Source organism: Triticum urartu, chromosome 6, assembly GCF_003073215.2.
Source record: "Triticum urartu cultivar G1812 chromosome 6, Tu2.1, whole genome shotgun sequence".
Classification (NCBI taxonomy): domain Eukaryota; kingdom Viridiplantae; phylum Streptophyta; class Magnoliopsida; order Poales; family Poaceae; genus Triticum; species Triticum urartu.
Window position 1 is genome coordinate 514,858,590 of NC_053027.1, and position 10,489 is coordinate 514,869,078.

Sequence of the window (10,489 nt, forward strand, 5' to 3'; positions counted from 1 at the left end):
CAACTACACTATATCAGAGAAGTTTGCCCTTATTAAGGATTATATTGGTGGGTTGCCTTTTACTGTTACACATGATGATTTTAATGAATATAATATGCATGTGCTTGCTGCTCCTACTTGCAATTATTATGAGAGAGGAAATATATCTCCACCTCTCTATGTTTCCAATATGATAAAATTGCAAGAAACTGCTTATGCTATGCATTGGCCTTTACTGTGTGTGCATGAATTGTTCTTTTATGACATGCCGATGCATAGGAAGAGAGTTATACTTCGTCATTACATGATATATGTTACCTTGTGCTCACCACTAAATTACAAATCATTGTTAACTAAAATTGGCTTTGATATACCTTGGGATCCGGGTGGATCCATTACTTGAGCACTACATGCCTAGCTTAATGGCTTTAAAGAAAGCGCTGCCAGGGAGACAACCCAGAAGTTTTAGGGAGTCATTTATTTCTGTTGAGTGATTTCATATAGTTTAAAAACAATAAAAATAAAGAGGGGAACCCAAAACTTTTTAAAAAAGGAAAGCGAAAGTGAGAAAGACAAGCATTGTTGAAGTGGGAGCTAGCCTTGAACTTTGTTCATGCTCACAGAAACTTTGTGAATCTTGATTACAAAAACTTTTCAATAAAAATAATTATCCCCTTGTACAATTCCTTGTATTATAAAAATAATGTGCCAAGGTTTGCCTTTAGGATGTTTACATTTGCTTGATGGTTTGTATGGTGCAGGACAGAAACTTTGGCTTAAGTGCGTGATTTTTAATTTTTAGGTGGAACGTCAAATGGTTCTGATTCTTTTTGCACTGTCTTCCTATACAAATTATTATTTTTCCTAATTTTGGTAGAATTTTTTAAGTATCATAAGTATGGTGAATGTTCAGATTATTACAGACTGTTCTGTTTTAGACATATTCTGTTTTTGATGCATAGTTTGCTTGTTTTGATGAAACTATCAATTTATATTAGTGGATTAAGCCATGAAAAAGTTATATTAAAGTAGACACAATGCAAAAAAATAATATGAATTGGTTTGCAACAGTACTTAGAGTAGTGATTTGCTTTATTATACTAACGGATCTTACCGAGTTCTCTGTTGAAGTTTTGTGTGGGTGAAGTGTTCGATGATCGAGAAGGTCTTGATGTGAGAAGAAGGAAGAGAAGCAAGAGCTCAAGCTTGGAGATGCCGGAGGCACCCCAAGTAAATATTCAAGGAGACTCATGCGTCTAAGCTTGGGGATGCCCCGGAAGGCATCCCCTCTTTCTTCAACAAGTATCGGTATGTTTTCGGATTCGTTTCGTTCATGCGATATGTGCAATCTTGGAGCGTCTTTTGCATTCAATTTTCATTTTTCTTTTGTGCACCATGCTGGTATGAGATAGTCCTTGGTTGATTTATAGAATGCTCTATGCACTTCACTTATATCTTTTGAGTATGGCTTTATAGAATTGCTTCATGTGCTTCACTTATATCATTTGAAGTTTGGATTGCATGTTTCTCTTTACATAGACAACCACTATTTGTAGAATGCTATTTTGCTTCACTTAGATTTGTTAGAGCACAGGCATATCTTTTGTAGAAAGAATTAAACTCTCTTGCTTCACTTATATCTATTTAGAGAGATGACAGGAATTGATCATTCACATGGTTAGTCATAAAATCCTACATAAAACTTGTAGATCACTGAATATGATGGTCTTGCGATATAAAGATGGTGATATTAGAGTCATGCTAGTGGGTGGTTGTGAATTGTAGAAATACTTGTGTTGAGTTTTGTGATTCCCGTAGCATGCACGTGTGGTGAACTGTTATGTAACAAAGTCGGAGCATGATTTATTTATTGATTGTCTTCCTTATGAGTGGCGGTCGGGGACGAGTGATGGTCTTTTACTACCAATCTATCCCCCTAGGAGCATGCGTGTAGTACTTTGTTTCGATGACTAATAGATTTTTGCAATAAGTATGTGAACTCTTTATGACTAATGTTGAGTTCATGGATTATACGCACTCTCACCCTTCCACCATTGCTAGCCTCTCTAGTACCGCGCAACTTTCGCCGGTACCATAAACCCACCATATACCTTCCTCAAAACAGCCACCATACCTACCTATCATGGCATTTCCATAGCCATTCCGAGATATATTGCCATGCAACTTTCATCATCATCATATACATGGCTTGAGCATTCATTGTCATATTGCTTTGCATGATCGTAAGATAGCTAGCATGATGTTTTCATGGCTTGTCCGTTTTTTGATGTCATTGCTACGCTACATCATTGCACATCCCGGTACACCGCCGGAGGCATCCATATAGAGTCATACTTTGTTCTAGGCATTGAGTTGTAAGTAAATAAAAGTGTGATGATCATCATTATTAGAGCATTGCCCAAGTGAGGAAAGGATGATGGAGACTATGATTCCCCCATAAGTCGGGATGCGACTCCGGACGAAAAAATAAAATAAAAATAAAAAAAAAAGAAAGGCAAAAAAAGAGAAGGCCCGAAAAAACAAAAAAAAACAAAAAAATGAGAGAAAAAGAGAGAAGGGGCAATGTTACTATCCTTTTACCACACTTGTGCTTCAAAGTAGCACCATGTTCTTCATATAGAGAGCCTCTTGAGCTATCACTTTCATATACTAGTGGGAATTTTCATTATAGAACTTGGCTTGTATATTCCAACGATGGGCTTCCTCAAATGCCCTAGGTCTTCATGAGCAAGCAGGTTGGATGCACACCCACTTAGTTTTAGTTTGAGCTTTCATATACTTATAGCTCTAGTGCATCCGTTGCGTGGAAATCCCTACTCACTCACATTGATATCTATTGATGGGCATCTCCATAGCCCGTTGATACGCCTAGTTGATGTGAGACTATCTTCTCCTTTTTGTATTCTCCACAACCACCATTCTATTCCACCTATAGTGCTATGTCCATGGCTCATGCTCATGTATTGCGTGAAAGTTGAAAAGGTTTGAGAACATCAAAAGTATGAAACAATTGCTTGGCTTGTCATCGGGGTTGTGCATGATGTGAATATTTTGTGTGGTGAAGATGGAGCATAGACAGACTATATGATTTTGTAGGGATAACTTTCTTTGTCCTTGTTTGAAAAGACATGATTGCTTTATTAGTGGGCTTGAAGTATTATTGTTTTTATGTCAAATGATAGACTATTGCTTTGAATCACTCGTATCTTAATATTCATGCCATGATTAGATTACATGATCAAGATTATGCTAGGTAGCATTCCACATCAAAAATTATCTTTTTTATCATTTACCTACTCGAGGACGAGCAGGAATTAAGCTTGGGGATGCTGATACGTCTCCATCGTATCTATAATTTTTGATTGTTCCATGCCAATATTCTACAACTTTCATATACTTTTGGCAACTTTTTATACTACTTTTGGGACTAACATATTGATCCAGTGCCTAGTGCCAGTTCCTGTTTGTTGCATGTTTTTTGTTTCGCATAATATCCATCTCAAACGGAGTCCAAACGGAATAAAAACTCACGGAGATTTTTTTGCATTATATATGATTTTTGGGAAGAAAAATCCACGCGAGACGATGCTCGACGGGCCCACGAGGTAGGGGGGCGCGCCCCTGACCCTCGTGGCCACCCCGTAAGGCGGTTGGTGCCCTTCTTTCGCTGCAAGAAAGCTAATTTCCGGATAGAGATCGTGTCAAAATTTCAGCCCAATCGGAGTTACGGATCTCCGGGAATATAAGAAACGGTGAAAGGGAAGAATCTAAGAACGCAGAAACAGAGAGAGGCAGAGAGACAGATCCAATCTCGGAGGGGCTCTCGCCCCTCCCGTTCCATGGAGGCCATGGACCAGAGGGGAAACCCTTCTCCCATCTAGGGAGGAGGTCAAGGAAGAAGAAGAAGGAGGGGTGCTCTCTCCCCCTCGTTTCCGGTGGCGCCGGAACGCCGCCGGGGGCCATCATCATCACCGCGATCTACACCAACACCTCCGCCATCTTCACCAACATCTCCATCACCTTCCCCCCTCTATCTACAGAGGTCCACTCTCCCGCAACCCGCTGTACCCTCTACTTGAACATGGTGCTTTATGCTTCATATTATTATCCAATGATGTGTTGCCATCCTATGATGTCTGAGTAGATTTTCGTTGTCCTATCGGTGGTTGATGAATTGCTATGATTGATTTAATTTGCTTGTGGTTATGTTGCTGTCCTTTGGTTCCCATCATATGATTGCGCGCATGGATCACACCATAGGGTTAGTTGTATGTTGATAGGACTATGTATTGGAGGGCAAGAGTGACAGAAGCTTCAACCTAGCATAGAAATTGATGCATACGGGATTGAAGGGGGACCAATATATCTTAATGCTATGGTTGGGTTTTACCTTAATGAACATTAGTAGTTGCGGATGCTTGCTAATACTTCCAATCATAAGTGCATAGAATTCCAAGTCAGGGATGACATGCTAGCAGTGGCCTCTCCCACATAATACTTGCTATCGGTCTAGTAAAGTAGTCAATTGCTTAGGGGCAATTTCGCAACTCCTACCACCACTTTTCCATACTCGCTATATTTACTTTATTGTTTCTTTATCTAGACATATTTACGTAATCTTTATTATCTTGCAAACCTATCCAACAACACCTACAAAGTACTTCTAGTTTCATACTTGTTCTAGGTAAAGCGAACGTCAAGCGTGCGTAAAGTTGTATCGGTGGTCAATAGAACTTGAGGGAATATTTGTTCTACCTTTAGCTCCTCGTTGGGTTCGACACTCTTACTTATCGAAAATTGTTGTGATCCCCTATACTTGTGGGTTATCAGCAAGCTTGTGTGGTTTCTGCTGATCCACTCGGAGAACTAAGTCTCCCTCTTGAAATGCTCGACCTCTCACGTTTCTGGCATGGAATTGACGCAGGTCTTGCTGATAGATGGTTGATCGGATCAAGGCCATCTCTCTTTCTTCTTCAAGGAGGTCAACTGCATCCTGCCATGCTTGTTCTGCTTCTTCCTATGAGAAAAGCTCGACTCGGGGGGCATTGTGGAGCAAGTCACTCGGAAGTACAACTTCGGCTCCACAAACCAAGAAAAATGGGGTTCTGCCAGTCGACCGATTGGGAGTTGTCCTCAATCCCCATAATACTGATGGAAGTTCATCGACCCAAGCTCCTGCTGCGTGTTTGAGGTCACGCATCAGTCGGGGTTTCAGTCCTTTGAGAATCAATCCATTTGCTCTTTCAGCTTGCCCATTCGATTGGGGGTGGGCAACTGAGGCATAGTCGACTCGAGTACCTTGTGAAGCACAAAAAGTCCTGAACTCATCAAAATCGAAGTTTGATCCGTTGTCAGTGATGATGCTGTGTGGAACACCATATCTGAATGTTATCTCTGTGATGAAGCTGACAACAGTACTGGCATGAAGGTTCTTGATAGGCTTGGCTTCAATCCACTTGGCGAACTTGTCGACTGCTACAAGCACATGAGTGAATCCACTCCTGCCAGTCCTCAAAGGTCCAACCATATCCAATCCCCAAACAGCAAAAGGCCAGATGAGTAGAATGGTCTTCAGGGCTGACGGAGGCTTGTGAGACATGTTGGAGTAAAACTGGCAACCTTCACATTTGTCGACTATTTCTTGTGCCATCTCATTTGCCTGAGGCCAGTAAAATCCCGCTCGGTATGCTTTGGCCACAATGGTCCGAGAGGACGCATGGTGACCATAGGTCCCCGAGTGGATATCATTGAGGATCCCTCGACCTTCTTCAGGTGTTATGCATTTCTGGCAAACTCCAGTCACACTTTCTCTGAACAACTGTCCTCTTATCATAGTAAAGGCCTTAGATCGACGGACGATCTGTCGAGCCTCTTCTTCATCTTCTGGAAGCTCCCTTCTAAGAATGTATGCGATAATGTCCAATCGGGGGTGATGACCAAAACTTCCATGATCAAGTCGACCACGACTGGAATCTCGATTTCAGTCGGATCGGTGGCACTCTTCGGCTGTGGGGGCTCTTCAGTGAAGGGATCTTCTTGAACTAAAGGTGTATGAATATGCTCCAGGAACACATTACTGGGAATTGCTTCTCTCTCGGAGCCTATCTTTGCCAGATCATCGGCTGCTTGATTTTTCAGTCGAGGGATGTGATGGAGCTCTAACCCCTCAAATCTCTTTTCTAACTTTCTTACTGCATTGCAATAACCAGTCATGGCTGGGCTTCTGACGTCCCACTCATTCATCACCTGATTGACAACTAAATCCGAGTCACCATAGACCATGAGGCGACGAACGCCGAGTGAAATGGCCATACGCAACCCATACAGAAGTGCCTCGTATTCAGCCTCATTGTTGGAGGAGTCAAAGTGAATCTGGAGAACATAACTGAGTTTGTCACCACGGGGGGAGACCAACACCACTCCAGCACCGGAACCATTCAGCATCTTGGACCCATCGAAGAACATGGTCCAATGCTCCGAGTAAATTTGGGCTGGAAGTTGCTGTTCAATCCACTCGGCGAGGAAATCAGCTATTGCTTGGGACTTAATAGCCTTCTTTGCTTCAAACTTGATATCCAGGGGAAGGAGTTCAATTGCCCACTTTGCCACTCGACCAGTTGCATCTCTGTTGTTCAAAATCTCCGATAATGGAGCGTCGCTGACGACTATAATGGAATGACCAGAGAAATAGTGTGCAACCTTCTTCATGGTCATGTAAATTCCATAAACAAGCTTCTGATAATGGGGATATCTTTGCTTTGGTGGAGTCAGAACTTCAGAAATGTAATATACTAGGCGCCGAACTTTATAAGTTTTTCCTTCTTCTTCATGCTCGACCATGATTACTGTACTGACAACTTGTCCAGTGGCTGCAATATAAGCAGTAAAGGCTCTTTGCTGATTGGTGTAGCAAGCACCGGCTGGGTGGAAAGTAGGGCTTTGAGCTCTACAAATGCTGCATCAGCTTCGGGAGTCCACTCGAACTTATCAGACTTCTTCATTAGTCGGTAAAGAGGCAGTGCCTTTTCACCGAGACGAGAAATGAATCGACTCAAGGCGGCCAAACAACCAGTAAACTTCTGGACATCGTGCACATGCACAGGGCATTTCATCTGAAGAATGGCACCAACTTTCTCTGGGTTAGCATCGATCCCTCGTTCGGAAACAAGGAAACCGAGTAAGTTTCCACCAGGAACTCTGAATGTGCACTTTGATGGATTAAGCTTGATATCATACCTTCTGAGGTTGGCAAAGGTTTCGGCAAGGTCAGCTAGCAGGTCGGAACCTTTACGTGACTTGACTACAATGTCATCCATGTATGCTTCCACATTCCGACTGATTTGAGTGAGTAGACACTTCTGGATCATCCACATGAATGTGGCTCCGGCGTTCTTCAGGCCGAGTGGCATAGTGATATAACAGAAACATCCGAATGGAGTGATGAAAGCCGTTTTTATCTCATCAGGTCCATACAGTCAGATCTGATGGTACCCGGAATAGGCGTCCAAGAAGGACAAATGCTCACACCCCGCAGTTGAGTCGACAATTTGGTCGATGTGGGGAAGAGGAAAATGATCTTTCGGGTAGGCCCGATTGATATGCTTGAAGTCAATGCACATGCGAAGTGAATCATCCTTCTTGGGGACCATGACAACATTGGCGAGCCGCTCAGAGTGGTAGATCTCTCGGATGAACTCAGCTGCCAGGAGCCGAGCCACTTCCTCGCCAATTTCTTTTCTCCTCTGGACGGCGGACTGTCGGAGATGTTCCTTGACTGGTTTTACTTTTGGGTTGACTCGCAAACGATGCTCAGCCAGTCCCCTGGGTATATCCGACATGTCAGAAGGTTTCCATGCAAAGATGTCCCAGTTCTCATGGAGTAACTAGATGAGCGCTTCTTCCTATTTGCTGTCGAGTGTTATTGAGATATGGGTGGGAGAAGCATTGGGGTCGGTCGGGTGAATATGAGTCGGCTTTGTTTCACCAGACGACTGAAATGCAGAATCTGTGGCAGGCTTCTTGGCTCGCAACAAATCACTCGGATCTACATTTTTTTGATACTCTTGCAGTTACACTACTGCCACCTGTGCATCGGCAATTTTTGAGCCCTTGTGGAAGCACTCTTCTGCCTTCTGCCGATTGCCAGTGACAGTGATTACTCCTCTAGGGCCAGGCATCTGCAATTTGAGATACACGTAACATGGTCGAGCCATAAAACGTGCATAAGCGGGTCTCCCTAGAATAGCATGGTAAGAACTCTTGAAATCCACTACCTCAAACATCAACTTCTCTTTGCGGTAATTCTTGGAATGACCAAAAACCACATAAAGGGTGATCTGGCCGAGTGACTGAGCCTTCTTGCCAGGTATGACGCCATGGAAAGTCATGTTGCTTTCACTAAGCTTGGACATCGGAATGCCCATTCCTTTCAAAGTTTCAGCGTAAAGGATATTCAGGCCACTGCCTCCATCCATCAGCACTTTAGTCAGTCGAGTGCCTTCTACAACCGGGTCGACCACCAGTGCTTGCCTCCCAGGGGTGGCTATATGCGCTGGGTGGTCTAATTGGTCGAACGTGATGGCAGTCTGGGACCACTTCAGATAACTGGGTGTTGACGGAGCGACCATGTTCACCTCCCTATTAATAACTTTCAATCGACTTTTGCTTTCAACATCAGCAAAAAACATCAGCGTGGAATTGACATTGGGAAAACCATCATCATCTTCTTCCCTATCCCCACCTCTGTCTGACTCCTTTTCCTTCTCCTTGGGCTGTTTCTCTCGGAACTGCTGGATCAGGAGACGACACTGTCGAGTAGTGTGTTTAGGGTAAATGAAATTCCCCTCTTCATCTTTTTTGGTATGAATATGGCACGGTAAATCCAACACATCATTCCCATCTTGATCTTTAACTTTCTTGGGAGTCCAGGGCCCTTTAGGCTTTCCCTTGAACTTTCCTTGGGTAACGGCTAAAGCTTCACCAGGAGCAGCTGGTTCGGCCTTTCGCTTCTGTTTCTGACTGGAATTCCCTCCCCCGGTTTCTTGGGCGAATGTTTTGTGTTTGCCACTCCGGAGTCGGTCTTCCTCTTCACCATTGCCATATTTGGTGGCAATCTCCATCATCCGAGTCAGAGTCATATCTCCTGTCCGGCCGAATTTCATATTCAACTATCGATACTTAAAACCTTCCTTGAAGGCACAGATTGCTTGGTGATCTGACACATTCTCCACTGTATGGTGTAACGTGATCCACCTCTGGATATAATCCCTCAAAGTTTCATTCGGTTTCTGAATGCAACACTGCAATTCTGTCAACCCTGCCGGCCTTTTGCAAGTGCCTTCAAAGGTCCTAACAAACACTCGAGCAAGTTCCTCCCAACTATATATGCTGCCAGGATCCAATTGATTCAAGCATGCTCTGGCTGAGCCCTCCAACATCAAGGAGAGGTGCTTCATAGCCACATCATCATTGCTGCCACCAATCTACACGGCCACTTGGTAGTCTTAAAGCCAAGTGTCTGGCTTGGACTCGCCAGTGAACTTACTGACTCCAGTCGCCAACCTGAAGTTAGGAGGAATCACTGCTGCTCTGATGGCTCTGCTGAAACACTCGGGTCCTGAGATGTGCACCCTGCTTCCAGTCGGATGATCTCTATCATGGCATGCTCTGTGAGCCCTGTTCCTATCGACTAGACCTTGGACGAGGATAGATCTTGCATCAACACCTGGCTCTCTGGGGTCGACCGGAATTCTTCGTTCGCCGCTGTGGGGGCGCCTGTCATCTTGCTGCCAAAGCGCGTATGACCCACTCCTCGGAGGGGGCGTGGGCACTCGACGACGGCCATCGTGGTCGAGTCGATGATCATACTGCTTGCGGTTCCTGTACTGATCTTGCCGGTGCCCATGTTCCTCATGCCGAGGAGGCGATCTTGGGCTGTGAGCCGATTGGACAGTGTCTGCCACCACAGATCTGCTATGAATCCTGTTCCGTGACTGAGATACCACTATGTTCCGCTCTCCCGCCGCCCAGAGTGAAGCCCGGATCTGCATCAAACCTCGGCCAGCTTTTGACTGGGAAGGTTGAATTGACTCTGCTATTCGAGCTGCAGCCATGAGATTCTGGATCGGAGTTCGGTATACCTGAGTCGAAGGCGGAAAAAGTTGTCGTCGACTGGATTCGGGAATCCGCTGCCGAGCACGCTCATCGAGTGCGCGCTGGAGGTTCTCCAATTGAGTGTGCTCAACCAAGTTGGCCAGACGCGCCCCCTCCAAGGCCTGGGCCTCAGGGGTTTCTCCAACGATAGGAGTGTGATGTGCATCCATATTACGGTGGTGAAGATCTTCGCTCCGATGCGAAGAGAGGGGTTCGGGGCGGTACTCCTCGTGAACATGTGATGGGTCACCGACTCCATCGCCACCGTCTTCACGGGTGAATCCAGGAGGACTGCATGGTCCATTGACCATCAAGACTTCTGCCGCGGGGTCACTGC